The following is a 14,977-nucleotide window of genomic DNA, read 5'->3' on the forward strand; positions in this document are numbered from 1 at the left end:
AATAAAATTCACACCTTCAAGTATTTAGCATAGAAACAGCTGTGCAGCATCTTCTCCCTGCCTACAGCCACCCGGACGTTCTGAGTGGAAACCGCGCTGCTGTGGGCTTTGTGAGTGGTGAGCCGTGCACAGATATGTGCTGCATTTGCCGTGTCCGCTGACGTGAGCCCTGGTCATTCCTGTTTCAGGTGGATGCTTTCCCTTGTAGTTCCCTTCTCTTGTTCTGTTGGTAAGTTCAGTAAACTCGGGACCAATGGTGAGAGTAGATGTAGAGGAACACGGTGTCGGCAATTAAGGAAAATCCATGCCAGGCATCACAGAAGGAGGAGGCATGTGGGGTCCTGCTGCCTGTGTGAGCCATGACTGGTGAGGGCATCTGGGCAGTAACTCATCTGGGCTACTTGGAAATGCAGATTCCTGGGCACAGACCTGAGAGGCCCTGGAGTGACCACCCTCCAGGGATTCCGCCAAAACTTGGCTATCTTGTCTCTTGGCAGGTCACCCGTGTCCGGCTGTCTCATTGACATGCCCGGCCATCGCAGAGTTAGCTGAGTCATCTGCACAGCTGGTGTGTGTGTGCCGATGGGTGTATGGGGCTGGCCCGTCTTCCTTTCTCCCCCTATGAAGTGTTTGAAGGTCTGTATCCTACCCTGTTCTCTCCCTGTCCTCAGTGGACAAGCAGGAGGTTCATTTTCACTTGCAGATGAGGAAAATTCTGAAGTCTCGTAAAGAAGCCAGGATCTTCTTCAGAATCTTCTTTGTTCCAATCAGCTCTGATATTTTCACTTGGAAAGACTTTTCCTCAAACACTTTGCCTTCGTTCTGTATGAGAAGTGCTGTAGACTTTCCTGTTGTTTTAGTAATTAGTATCTGTTGTGTTGTCCATCACAAATGTATATATTTTCATTCTGAGACACGCTGAGTCAGCCTTTGTAGTCCAGAGGGATTCCATGTGCGTTCATAGAAGCTTCCATCCGAAATCGCATTCCAAATAGCTGTGGATATACAACCTGCTTGTGACTTTGGGAACTGCCAAAGTCCAATTCTATCCCGATTTGAGGCTTTAGGACCTTTAGAAATTTTGAAATTACAAAAAGAAAGTGTGACAAAATTAAGTGTATTTAAAACAAAAGAGATTTTATACTGTGGGTTTTAAGGGCTGTGATGCACTATTTGGTTATCTTTTAGGACGTCATGTTCCACTCAAATTACAAATACATTAAATAAAAGGTGATGCCTTCAGAACATCTTGGATTTCGTCTTGGTCTTCTGCCATTGAAAATGTGATTTCTTTTTTTTTTTGAAAATGTGATTGTCTTAAACTGTGTGTCTAGACCATCTCATCTGAATTGCTTTGGAAACATCTGCACGGGCATCTTCCTATTCTTGGGTATAGAGAGAGAGACATCATTATGCTTTAAAATAGCAAAAGTCCCATAGAGCAGTTTTTCTTGAACTAATGAGCTATGGTTGGAAATCAATGTGTGTAGGAAGTTATAGAATCTCTCAGCGAAAGTGATTATTTAAAATAGAAATTGAGAGAATGCAGTACATTCTTGGTTTTTAAAATAAAATGCCAATAGAGAACGTTTTGTTGGAAAGAATGTAAAATGTTACGTCCTTATTTAGAATTTAAGAATAGTAATTTGCTTGTGAGATCTTTGTGACTGAGGTTTGAAATCTTAACTATGGTTTATCATCAATGTTTTATACATATGCACGTATACATATGTATGTAAGGTACATAAAAGGAAAATAAGCATGTATATATTTACATTTATATACACTTCTATAATGTGTATACTTCTAGCCACACATAGGTCTAAGTGACTATGATTTGATGACCATGAGGGTAATTAAATAATTTTCCTGCACTTAGCCTTGCTTTTGCATCTGAGCAGGGACTCTGTGAAGTGCACCTCCTGCGTTCCAGGCCTCACACAGCCTGTGCCAGGTTTTGGAAGCAGGAGTTTGTCTGCAGCCACTTCGGAAAGCAGGTGGTTACCAGGATTGCCTAGAGCTCCAGGCTGTCTCCGGTCCCAGCCTCCCTGGGGTAGAAGCTGCCCCACCAGGGGCCTGGACATGGACGTTAGGGCCTGGAGCCAGGAACTGCTCTGGAAGGGAGGGCTCCTGTCACTGCTGAGCATGAGAACCGAGGACAGGAGCTGGAACCAGTCTCGGGCCACTGCACGGCCTCCCGGAAGTGCTTGCGGGAAGCCCCAGCCGCCCTGTCCTGACCCCACAGCCGGCACCAAAGTCTGTGAGATCCCCTTGGCCCACCCCTCAGGTTCTTAAAATGGTTAGGGTGTCCTGGGCTGTGAGTTTTTAAGTCTAGGCTAAAAAGTCCTGGGACAGACTCACAGGGTTCTTTATGTAGAAACGATGAGTGTGCTGGTGACTCAGAGCAGGCACTGCACCCTCACTCCAGGGTCCTTTGCGCCAGGTGGAAACGAGTGTGTGGGTCACGCAGAGTCCCTGCATCCTCACTCCAGGCATTGCTCTTTGATTTCTTAATTAAAAGCCTTGAGAACGAAAATGGGTTCTCCCCAGAGTAGAGTTTCCGGTTACGGAGGCTCAGCTGTAAGTGCCGTGCCAGGTCAAATATGCTGAGATCTAGGCCAGGTCCTGCTTCCTGCCCATGGCCAAGGCAGGTACTTCATTTGGGAAGTGACCTGGAGGGACATCTGAGAGGCCTGTGTGTCCCCGAGGGATGAAGCTGCTGGCCTTCTCATGCTGCTCCGGCCTCCATCAGCTCCTTCCTACCTGCAAACTGCCTGCTTTTATGTTGCCATCATTGGAGACATGTTAGGGACTTCGTATGGAGCAACCCCCACAGGACCAGCAGATCGTGGAAAAGTGGGAACCAGGGCTGGGAGGGTGGTGACCATGGCCAAAATGAGAACCGTGATGGGCTTGGAGGTCCATCTTCTGTCTAAAGTGTTTTTTTTTAAATAAAACACTGTCTCAGGAGCAGGAGAGGGCAGGGAACAGATGGGGAGAATGTATCTGTAAAAGACTCATCTGATAAAGGCTGTTATCCAAACCGTGCAGGACACTCTCAAAACTCAACAAAAAAATGAACAACCTGATTAAAAATGGACCAAAGACCTGGACAGATACCCCAACAAAGAAGATGCACAGATGACAAACCTACACGTGGAAAGATGGCCCGCATCTTATGTCGTAGGGCGAGGCGTCACTGTGCACCCAGCAGCCTGGTCAATACTGGAACTCCCACACCACCGCGTGCTGGCGGATGTGTGGGCATCAGGACCCTCACTCATCGCTGGGGGAAGTGGGGCAGCTGCTGTGGGAGGTAGCGTGGTGGTTTTCCGTGGAACTAAGCACTCCGACCACAGGAACAATCACAGTACTGGACGTTTACTCAGAGGAGCTGAAAGTTTACTTCCATGCGGAAATGTCACACAGATGTTGACAGCAGCTTTATTTATAATTGCCAAAACTAGAAAGCAACAAAGATGCGCTTCAGTAGGTGAATGGATAAACTGTGGTATGTCAGAAACTGGGATATTAGTCAGCGCTAAAAAGAACTGGACCACTAAGCCATGAAAAGACACGGATCTTTTAAATGCATGTTGACAAGTGAGTCTCCAATCTGGAAAGGCTGCCTGCTGTCTGAGTCCAACCACAGGACGGTCTAGAAAAGGCAAAGCTGTGGAGACAGTAAAACGGTCAGTGGCTGCCAGGGGCTGGGGAAGGGAGGGATGAATGGGAGGAGTGTAGGGTGGAGAAGCAACTCCGGGTAGGGTTTTCATGGGGGAATCCATGCCGTTCCACGTCTGTGAAACCCACAGAATGAGCAGTAGCAGGCTCTGAGCCCTCTTGTGTGCTGTGGACTCTGGGTGGTGGTGCTGTGTTGATGCGGATCTGTCAGTCGTAAAGACGTGCTGGCCTGGTGGGGGCAGGAGAACGAAGGAGGCTCTGCCTGTGCTGGGGAAGAAGATATGTGAGGACTCCGTACTTTCCTCCTGATTTTGCTATGAACTGTAAACTGCTTTTAAAAATATCTACTGAAAAGGCAAACAAAAAAGAGTGCTAGCCAGATAGCATCTGTGTGAGGGTGTGGCCTGTGTTCTACGTTCAGGATTTTCCTGTTAGGATACACGTATCTAAATTATTCAGAAGTTAAATTTTGATTAAGTAACTCACTACAAAATTAATTACAGTATCAGCTTGAGCACTGCCAGGATAGCCAGGATCCTGTATCCTGACCAGCTTCTCCCCTTACAGGTACAGTGACGCCCATGGTCTCACCCCAGTGAGCAGCAGGGCTGGGACCAAGAGTCAGGCTTTGAGGGCCAGAGAGGAAGTGAGATCGAGGAGCCCGTGGCAGGGAGCCAGCAGAGTTTTTTTTTAACCAGTTTTCCTTATCGCTGAGGCCTTCTTAGACTTGGGGAGTCGGGAATCCCCACTCTCAGGCACCTCAGAAAGCAAAGGCTGCTCCTAATCCTCATGTTCCAGATGCCTCAGAGGAGGTACCTGGGTTGTTGGGTGCAGTTCCGTTATTTGCTGTTCAGTGGAATTTGCCCGCGGCATTTCTGGTTGTTTTTAAGAGCTGATGCTTGAGCTGCTTAAAATCACATATGGATATTCATTTACCTGTAAAAGTTAAGAATGCAATTTGAGTTCAAAGATTTGTGAAAATGCTCAAGTTTGTGTACTAATATATACATTACATTTGTGAAAATATCTAAAAGTCCAGGATTTTTATTGAACACTTCTCTTGATTTTTGTAATGTCTACTTGTCATATTTCCATTTGATTAATAGATGTCAAAGGGCTTAAATTTTGAGTGCCTGAATTCACTGAATTTAAAACTCCTTACATCAAATGTAATTAAACTGACTATAGCCAACAGCACATGCTTTTATAAGTATTGATTAAAATATATATAAAAACACATATCCATGAACATGCAGATGGGGGCAACATATTAAATCATGAAAGTAGAATTAGTGTTCTTTGTTTTCTGAAAAGACAAATTTTTAAAAAACAAGGGAGTCTTATAACTTTTTAGTTTCCAACTTATTTGCCCTAAAGCGAAAGTTTAGCAGCAGAAGATTGGCAGCAGCAGAAGAGGAGATCCTGGGCCAGTGCAGGCTTGGGGAGCAGCCAGGTGAGTGCTGGAAGGAGCTGGCTGGAGGCAGAGCAGGGAAATGCTCAGGCAGGTCAGGATGGCCTCAGGGCTCAGCGAGTGAGAAAGGGTTCACATTTCCTGGAGAGCCCTCGTCTCTACCCACAGAAAACCCAGACTCCTTCCAACTGGGATGTGCATCTCATGTAAAAGTAGTTACGCCCAGAAAGAAAGCCAGTGGATATAGAATTTTTTTGTATGCAGAAATTACTTTAAATTTGTTTCTAACCTTATCCTTTTCTTCCCCCATCTTAGCGTCTAGTAACTTTCTGCAGGTAACGCACACATCTTAGGAGAGCGCTGTATTTCAGTTGCTGTTGGCTCTGATGTGACTTTGTGGTGTCTGAGGTTCTGCCCAGAGCGTGGCACTCTGCTGAGCATTGCTTGTTGAAGGCCCGTGTGGAAACTTTCCCTGTAAGGTTGTCGACCCCAGCAGTCTTGGTTCAGAAACGTTTGGACTTGCTGAGACTTCACACGGCCTTCTAAGCTTTCTTCCGTGACCTTTTCGTTTTAGTGTTCCCCATAATTCAGATGTTTTCCAGAATGTAAGTAAGCTGCTGAATTCAGGGCAGTGGGTGCCCTCCATTGGCCCTGGGGAGAAGCATCACTGTTTCTCCGGGTGGAGCTTCCTGCCCGCCATGGTGTGCTCCAAGATGGAGCAGAGTTCTTTGGCAGAAGTAACCGTCAAAGGCCCGTGTCTCAGCGGCAGTGTGGCTGTGGGTGTGCGGCCTCGCGGCCATACCTGCCTCTTCCCGTCAATGGCACCAAGGAGAGGAGCATGGGGGGAGGCCTGGGACCTGTGCTTCCAAGACTGCGTCGTCTGTTTGTAACTAGACATGCCCAGAAAGTGTTGGAGATAAGCAGGAGACTGGTCTGTCCCTAATGAGCTCAGGCGTGCCCTTGAGAGGGTCAGGTTTCTGTGCGGTTGATCTGAATTCAGCCTGGCTGTGGCAGTGCAGATGACTGCTGGGCTTTGGCAAGGCTGCACCCACTGTCCATCTGAAACGGCCCCCTTCCCAGGCTCGTGGTGCCAGCTGGGCGCCCAGGCCTGCCTTCCCGCCAGGACGGAGGCCCCGTGTATTTGGGGGGGGGGGAGGTGGGTGGCCTGCTTTATTGCCATATCCAATGCCACGCGGGGTCAGCACTCAGGAAACATGTGCTGTGTGGGTCAGCGATTGAGTTCAGAAACCTGGAAAACTCAGCAGTGCAGGCTTTGGGCATGACCCGTCCAGCCCTGGGGCTCTTTCTCTGAATTTCCTTCCATGGCATCCTCCTCATCTCAGGGACCCCTGTCCCCGCACAGCTGTTGGCAGCTTCACAGCTTCCTCTGCCTCCCCTCCCAGGCCCCGGTGTGGCTGGGGCAGCTAGTGGCTGTGCAGACCCCACAGCCAGTAGATCGTTGGTGCCAATGGCTTGGGCCTGGGTTACCTGAGCCAAGGACTCCAGTGCACGGCTGAGCTCACCCTGAATGGCTGGATCGGAAGGCCTTGGGTTGCAGAGAGGGTGGTTGGATATTGAAGGACAATCTGCAAAGGAGAAGGGGAAATGGGTGTGCTGGATGGACAGCTGGAGAAGTCTGTCCAGAGCCTGGGACCCAGTGCAGACGCAGAGCTGGCATGGGGAATCCGGTGACACGGCCACCGTGGAAGTGGGCAAAGTCAAAGGCTTCAGACCGGCATGGAGGGGCTGGTCTAAAACGATCCTCCTTTTCCTTTAATCCTAGCAACTGCTGGCTTACGGGGTGGGGGAATGAGATCTGTGGTGGCGGCAAGGAGAGACAGGGATTTTAATTAAAGCCCTCTTTCTGGGAGAGGGGAGTAGCCGTCTCTGTAGGACGGTGAGCATTGTCATCTCAGGCAGCTCAGGCTGCTGTAACGAAACACCATTGACTGAGTGGCTTATGAACAACAGGAATTTGTTTCTCCCAGTTCTAGAGGCTGGAAGGCGGGATCAGGGTGCCGCATGGGGGGGTTCTGGTGTGGGCCCCTTCTTGGTTCGCGCACGCCTTCTCTCTGGCCCTGACACAGTGGGAGGGCAACGGATTTGCTGGGCTCCTTTCTGAGGCACAAACCCCATTCACGGGGCTCCAGCCTCGGGACATCATCACCTCCCAAAGACCTCCTGACAGCATCACATTGAGGGTGAGGATTTCAACCTGTGTTTTGAGGGACAGGCGGGCAGTTCGTAACCGTCACCCTCTTTGTGTATTTCTGACTCAACATTGAGTCTGCATTCGGCTCTCCAGGGGACAGAACCTGTGTGGACACTGAGCGAGGTCAGAGCTGCAAGCATGTACACATCGCGGGCAGGGGAGCTGCCAGGGGTGCGAGAACGGGGTTTCAACGTCAATCGGAGCTGCTTTCCTGGCAGATGCACTCATAAGCTATCCTGGCAACATTTGCTTTTCACAAAGAGTCGATCAGGCAGTGGGGGCAGCAGGCGGTATTGCCAGAAGCTTGGAACTGATGGGCAGCAGAGAAGGGGCAGAGGCCACGACCTTGGGGTGGGCAGCAGTGCCAGGTGTCTGCCCTCCAGGCCTCACGCCTGTGACTGTAGAGACCAAGCCGACCGGGGCTTGCCGGCCAGTGTGGCTCTCATGCAGGTGATTATTGGGGCTTTCTATGTAATGTTCCCTCAGCCCCATTCCCACCCCACCAGTTTCTGTGCCTAGCAGAAATCATGCTGTGTCTCCTTGATGAAGCACTGAGTTTCCTATGGAGGTGTAGGAATAGCACGATTTGGCTCATGTCAAAATACTTTGCAGTGAAGCTGCACAGAAGAGGATTCTAGGCTTCCATTTGACGTTTTAGACAATGCCTGAGTATTACAGGACCCTTTTGCTTGTTAAAAAGCACCAGATGAGAAAGGCTACTGGTTAATAAAGGAGACTTTACATTAGCACAGAGAGGGTGGCTTGAGATAAATTCAGCATAACGTAGGTGTGTTTGTAAGCCGTCTAAAGGACCATCTCTCTGCTGGCGACACATGTTCTCCGGTATTGGTTTTGTTCTGAAAAAGGATGACTGGCATTCGGTAGAATCATTGCAAAATTCACCTGGAAGGCATCCACATGGTGCCTTGTTTTCTTCTGACATTCTGGACAGCACAAGGAATTATTCTTGTCTTCAGCACTAGCAGGAGACTTCTCCTGAACTCCTGCTCCTCTTTGGCGTTGTGGGTGTGAAGGGGTCAGAGTGACCCTGTCTTCATGGAGCTTTCAGATACCATAGGGACAGTGTGGCATGAGTGTCAGGCTCGGGTGGGATGGAGGCTTTCCCCAGAAAACAGCTGCCGATTCCAGGACAGTCCTCGACCACTCCTCTCTCTGTTCCTCTATGTCATGTCTGAATTAAGGGTCTTCTATCATAGCTGGGGTGTCATGTTAACTGGAAGTATGCTTTTGTTCTGGGAAGTAAATAAACTAATGGTACATTTGCCAAGGACAGTGAGATTTGATTTGATGAATCCAGTGGGGAAAAGGAGAAGGGGCTTGGCTGGGTGGGGACGTGTGTGATGGGAGTAGAAAGGAGGAGCCATGCAGGCTGGTGGGATGTAGGGGCCACGCCCGCATTTCCATGGGATCCGTCGATGTTTGTGCCATTAGGCCTGAACCTCTGTGTCCACTTCTAAAACCTGCATAATAAGGAAACCCCTGATGGGCCTGAGTTGTTACTTCCCACGGCCATTGCTGGGAAGTGCCCCAGACGCCTCTCCTGGCTGGTGACGGCCCCGGACCTGGACACTGGGTTCGTCCTGAGCTCTGCGAGGGGCTTGGGCTCCACGCGCAGCAGGCACCTGTGCATCCCTTTGGACGTGAGATGTTGGCACTCGGCTTGGAGGCCACCGCGATCTGGGTGTGGTCAGGACTGGCTCATCCTTTGGGGAGACAGCACCTGCCCGGGGGCCCCTCTGAGGTGCATAGCCCTGCACTGACCTCACAGGATGCCCTGTCCTGCGGGGACTTCCTGCCATTCCCCTGGACCCTCAGGCGTGGGAGCCAAGTGTGGTGTGTGTGTCCCGGTCGGGGGTGCTGAGGACACCACGTGCCTGCTCGTGTGAAGACCCGAAGCACTGCGTGGGTTCGTTTCCAGGGGGCCGTTGGCATCTGGGGGCCTGTGGGTGTCTTTCCACTGGCAGGAAATAATGGGTGGCCCATGTTACCTTTTTTGTCTATTTTTGCCAAAAAGCCCTAATGCCAATGTCGCTGTCCCACTGTGGGAACCGCCCGTCTCAGGCTCACTGGCCCTCCTGTTTCTGGGCTGTTGCACGGTTGTGTTGGGATAACTGTGTTAACTTCGTTTGAATTTTCTTCCTGTTCCTTTGGAATAAGTGTTGATAGCTTGTGCTGCTTGTTCACCCCAGAGGTGACGGTGTCCTTTAGGCCTGGCAAAGCACAGCGGTGCAGGGAGGTGCTGGGCCTCGGCCTCTCGTGTCATCCACAGCCCTCACAGCACGTCTGCTCTTCGCTCCTCGTGCACACGGCTGGGATCACAGGCTGCTCGCTCTGCTGTTTGAGATCCTCAGAAAAGGTGGTGTTTACACTGAAGGGAGAATTGGCGGTGTGCGGCTGATTTTAAATAGGAGGAAATGACGGTAACAGAATGAGCAATGCTTAGCACTTAGTCTTAGGCTTGAGAAATTGTGTTTTAGAAGCAAGGTATCCCCAACTCCAGTTTTCTTCAAATTAAATTTTTTAAAGGGTTCACAAATATAGCTAAAGCCTAAAACTATGCAACAGAGGGCCTAGAGCCCAAGCCACTGTCACCTCTGACTCCAAGACACCTCAGAAACTTGGTCCTCCTCCTCAGAGAACCCCTCATCTTCTCCTCCCTCCACACTCCTCTTCCTCCCCCTCCCTTTCCCTGGACAGCCCTCCCCTTCCCCCCCCATTCCCTGGACAGTTTCCTCCTTCTTCCCCCTTCCCCCTCCCTGTCCTTGGGCAACCTCCTTGGACCATTGCTTGAAAGTCACTGGTCTGTGGGGCCGCCCATTTGACAGACGAGCATGCTGAGGCCCAGGCACAAGTGCCTGACTCAGACCCACGCAGAGGCTGACCCAGCGCGGATGCCGTCTCCGGCCTCCCGTGCCACCGGGTTGTCCCTAATGGAAGAGAATCAATGATGCTGCTTCACTGATCTCCAGGGAAAGCTGGTCGATAACAGGTTATGAACATGGGAATGTTTTGGAAAAGCCGTCGTCCACTTGTCAGCTCCATCTCTCCTGCCCAGAAGATGTAGGGAAAACCTGCCTTCAGCCCACCCTCATCCCGTAACAGAACAGAGGACAAAGGGGCAGTAGTCCCAAGTCCTGTCAGTGTCCTCTGGAAACCCCCGTTTCCCTCCTCATGGTGGAAGTGGAAACCATCCCGCTGGATGATCTTCCCGGGGAGACCCTCCACCCTGAAAGCAAGGAATCTGGTTTGGGCACACACACATTCTTGGTGCCATCACTTTCTGCAGCTGAACCCTATATACGTGGCCCATTAATCTTGCTCGTCCGGTGTTACTGGGTCCTGGGAGTTTCTGTGGGCTGATGGCAAGTGTTTACCATTGTGTTTAGAGAGGAGAATAGAACTTTATTGTGTCAAAATCAGATGATAACCATTGCCATGTGATTCCTTGGGTTGGTTGGGGCAGGGGATGCTCAAGCTTCTTCTGAGGGCTAAGTGCTTGTTTGAGAGAGTCTCACTTTGTCGCCCAGGCTGGAGTACAGTGGTGTGATTTTGGCTCACTGCAACCTCCGCCTCCTGGGTTCAAGCAGTTCTCCCTGCCTCAGCTTCCTGAGTAGCTAGGATTATAGGTGTGTGCCACCACGCTTGGCTAATTACAAAAATTTTTAATATAGGCAGGGTTTTGCCATATTGGCCAGGCTGGTCTTGAACTCCTTACCTCAAGTGATCGGCCCACCTTGGCCTCCTAAAATGCTGGGATTACAGGCTTGAGCCACCGTGCCCGGCCTGATCCTGACATCTTTTAAAGCTGCCTTCACCTACCAAAAACCAGTCTATGCTTGAAAATCAGGCTTGAAGAGCCTAGGAAGGAGGAGAAGGGATATAGTTCAGCTAGGTAAATAACTATGCGTATGTTAAAAATAGGGGCCAAAATCTACCCCAAATGTTAACTCTTTCGCTTTGCCTTTGCGTTTTATATCCATTTATGGTTATCCATTCAGTATCAAGATTTCTGAAGATTCTTTTGATAATTATGGACAAATTACTGTTAAAACTCAGCTGCATTTGTAACACTCTAAAGAACTAATTGGATGACATTATTTTTCTTTGCCAGATTATATCTCTTTGCCAGATTTTTTTTTTCCCAGAACAGAAACCTGAAAAGAAACATTCCTTTGCATTAAGAGCTATTTCACTGTGTGACAACCAATTTTTGAATGTGAGAACAAGATCATCGTGTATTTTTGGGATAATTCTTGCTTAATAGTGATAATGCCAAGTGTTAAAATTATGGAACAATTTGATTCTTTGAAAATTACTATTTGCCTGCTCACCAGGTGGGAGCTGATGAGAACGTGGATGTAAAAATTAAACTGTTTTTAGCTTGTATAAAAAAAGTTAAAAAAAAAAAAAAAAAAAGCTTTTCTGTTTTGTGCTACTACTGAAGTTGCTTAGCTGTGGAAATGAGGTTATTGCAGGCACCTAGAATTTTATCTCCTTTACTTCCACAATGGGAAGAAATTCTCCAAGAAGCACAGGAATCTGACTTTCTGATATTGAGACTCCTAGGCATCAAGCCCCATGGAAGGGGTGGTGATTACGTGAGCGTTGATGTTGATGTGGGCATCCTCTAAGCTGGACGCAGGGAGCAGGGAAGGGCAGAAAGAATAGGCCCCTCAGGAGCCATGAGAAAATAAAGTGTTGGCAGCAGTGGTGGTGAGGGTTGGTGTCAGGGGCCAGGAAGAAGTGGTGAAGGGAGCATGTGCCTCAAGGCAGCCCTGGAACCCGCGGTCCCTGCAGTGAAGTCTTGTCTGCAGGGGACGTGGACTGCCATGCAGCGAGGCCCACAGACAGCCTAGACTTGGCTGCCTCAGAACTCTGGTGGACGTTGCAAATGGCCCCACAGCGTTGCAGTGCACATTCTTCGGACAGAAAGAAGACGCTTGGAACTGTTCCCGGCACAAAGCCAGCACCCTGTGAACAGTGGCCACTGCTGTCGTGACTGAGTGCCGTCCAACTGGGGGCATTTGCTCTGCTCAGTTCACTTAATTGGGCCAGGAATGGGGTTGCCCTGCCTTCAACAAGTTTGACGGATTGAACGAGGACTCAGTCGATAATGTACTCTGTAAATATGCTCTCCCGGCTAGAGTGAGCAAAGCCCAGGGAGCGGGTGGTTTTTCAGTATTAGCCAGGTGTTTGTGGCGGGGCCAGCTGTGCGACTGCCAGAGCAAATGTGACCAGGAAGCCTCTGTCCCCCCAAGGTGGCCAGCGTTCCTGTTACACGTGCCGTAAGCAGAAGGTGGGCACTGCTGGGGAACTTGCTCATGTTCCTGTTTTCTGATTGGAAATTCAAGGTTTCTGAGCATCTTACATTGAATTTGTACATTGCTGAGACTGTACACATTTCAATACTTGTTTTTTTCTGCTTTTCGGATTTATACAACCTGGCATTTGGCCGTGGCTTCCAGGACAGGCTGGATGCAGAGTGAAGCCCTCTCCTCACTGTCAATGCCTGCCGATGTCTTTTTGTATAAACTTTGTATTTCTTGAGACTTTCAATTAGGTTTTTACATAACTAGACTTTTAAAATTGCCATGCACATAACTCTACTAGTTACAATCGTGAGCTAACATGGCTTTTTGGTTTTACTTTGATGAATGTTTAACATTTGCATCCTGGATGTGGGGGTGGAGGTCATTTATCTGCTTTTCATTTCCTTCTTAGTTATACTTACCTGAAAGTGACTAAGGTGTGGAAGGCGTGGTACAGGGTAAACTGCAGGCCGCACTGTGGCACGGTGGACAAGAGGCACAGGCTGCAGTGGTGTGCACAGTGGATGAGAGAAAAGAGGAGACTTCCATCCTCGAGGGAAACACACAACAATTTAAAAAACTGATCATCTAGCTTACATGAGGTCCAACAAATTCAGTTTGCAAAGTTTAACTTCCAAGTTAATTTAGTAATTTTTCCCCTAAGTCATTAATTTAGTAGCTTACGTTTAAATATATTTCTGTTGTCTAAAGCAAGTCATAAATTCTAAAATGAATGACTAAACATGTAACAATTTAGGCATACAGCACCTGAAGGCAAAGCCGCCAGTATGCTAAAACATTGGACATAGATGCTTTAAAAATATAATGTAGCATTCTTGCAGTGCATGTGCTGTTAGCATGTAACTTGGTGAGTAGTTTTGAGCTATGTTTGTAGGCATGTGTATCTTGAATACTTCAGGGCACCACTGCAGATGTGTGCGTGAGATGTATAAATACTGAATGTTCTTCTCCCTTCCCTTAAATGAAAAGCATTAGCTCCCTTTTATTTTTATTTTTAATTTTATTTTTTTTGAAGTGGACTCTTGCTCTTGTTGCCCAGGCTGGAGTGCAGTGGCACAATCTCGGCCCACTGCAACTTCTGCTTCCCGGGTTGAAGTGATTCTCCTGTCTCAGCCGCCTGAGTAGCTGGGATTACAGGGACCTGCCACCATGCCCGGCTAATTCTTGTATTTTTATTAGAGATGGGGTTTTGCCATATTGGCCAGGCTGGTCTCAAACTCCTGGCCTCAGGTGATCTGTCCACCCCGACCTCCCAAAGTGCTGGGATTACAGGCGTGAGCCACTGTGCCCGGCCAGCTCCCTTCAGTAATGATTTATACAGTTGTTTTTGCTTTTTGTTTTTTTGAGACGGGGTCTCACTCTGTTGCCCAAGCTGGAGTGCAGTGACGCAAATCTTGGCTGACTGCAGCCTTCACCTCCTGGGCTCAGGTGATCCTCCCACCTCAGCTTCCTGAGTAGCTGGGAATAGACACATGTCACCATGACCAGCTAATTTTTTTTTTTTTTTTTTTTTTTGTATTTTTAGTAGAGACTGGATTTTGCCATTTTTTCCATTCTGGTCTTGAACTCCTGGGCTCAAGCGATCTGCCCGCCTCGGCCTCCCAAACTGCTAGGATTACAGGCGTGAGCACCACATCTGGTCCATTTTTTTTTTTTTTTTTTTTTTCCTTACGGGATTAGAAGTCGACTTTCAGAAAACTCTTCAACCTTGTAAACTTGATTTTCTACAATAATATGCCTCTAGGATAAAAACAAGATGGAAACAAAGAAGTATGTGTGGACTGCAGTTAAAAGTTTTCAACACAACATAGCTTAGGAGAGTTGACATTTACAAAGAGCAGGAGGCCCGTTCAGTGCCTTCTGGGCATTGGGAACGGCGGTCTGTGGGCGACCCTAACGTGTGTGGTGTCCTGAGACGTGATCGTGGTGCTCACGCTTTTACCGAGGGCCTCCCGGGAGTACCAGAGGCTCTTCTCCTGCAGTCGGCCAGCCGGGCAGCAGCTGCTGGAGAAGGAACAAACAGTAAAAGACAGATGTACATGGTGTTATTATGGCAGAGAGGTTAAAACCAGGCTCACTTTGTTCTCTCACTTTGTTCTTATAGTTTTAAAAAAACTAATAACGAAGTCCTTAAATATGTATTGCGTTTCAGGATTTTCAAGTAGTTGTGGCTGTGTCTGTCTCTCTCTCGCTCCCGTTCGGGTGCTCCCTGCGAAGAGAGCTCAGAGAGGCCACTTTTCCTTGTTGAGGTGACAGGGCCTGGAGAGGTGTGAACCCTGAGGTGGGGGGTTGACTGACTGGGGGGAGGCTGGGTCAGCG

Source organism: Macaca nemestrina, unplaced genomic scaffold, assembly GCF_043159975.1.
Source record: "Macaca nemestrina isolate mMacNem1 unplaced genomic scaffold, mMacNem.hap1 Scaffold_80, whole genome shotgun sequence".
In the NCBI taxonomy this organism is placed as follows: Eukaryota; Metazoa; Chordata; class Mammalia; order Primates; family Cercopithecidae; genus Macaca; species Macaca nemestrina.